Source organism: Pteropus vampyrus, unplaced genomic scaffold (genome assembly GCF_000151845.1).
Source record: "Pteropus vampyrus isolate Shadow unplaced genomic scaffold, Pvam_2.0 Scaffold166, whole genome shotgun sequence".
Lineage (NCBI taxonomy): Eukaryota > Metazoa > Chordata > Mammalia > Chiroptera > Pteropodidae > Pteropus > Pteropus vampyrus.
In genome coordinates, this window is record NW_011888947.1 from 1,972,082 (window position 1) to 1,972,790 (window position 709).

Here is a 709-nt window from a genome sequence, read left to right on the forward strand (position 1 = left end):
TTTTTCTGTTCTAGCTATCCTTGTGCGTTAAAAGCGGTATCACTGTGGTTTTGATTTGCATCTCCCCAAAGACTAATGATGTTGAGCTTCTCCCCATGTGCTTCTTGACCATTTGTATATCTTCTTTGGTGAAATGTCTTTTCTAATCTTTAATTTTTTTTTAATTTAAATTTAAATTTTTAATTGGGTTATTTGCCTTCTTATTATTGAGTTCTAAGAGGACTTTAGGCATTCAGTCACTTATCAGACATATGATTTGCAAATGTGTTCTCCCTGTCTGTGGCTTGGCTATTCATTTTCTTAATGGTGTCTTTTGAAGTTTTTAATTTTGATGAAGTGGCCATCGATTCTTGTGACTTTCCATCTGTTGGCAGATGCTGCTTTGTCTGCTGGGTGCAACGGTCTGAGCTTTCTTGGGGCTGTTTTTTGCTGTCTCTTTCACGCGTGGGCAGCCCTTGATTTTCGCTATGTGTGAGAGATTGCTATATTATCACACTGACTCTCATCAACAGCATACATTGAGGAGCGACATCGTGCAGAAACCTGGCTCTGTCACCCACTAGCCCAAGACCAGGGGCAAATGATGGCACCTCTCTAACCTCGGTCACCTTGTCTATAATAGCGGGTAACAATAGTACCCACCTCGGAAGACGGTGCAAAGTTAGTACTTAAAACAGTGTCTAGTCTATGGCCATGCTACCCTGAACAA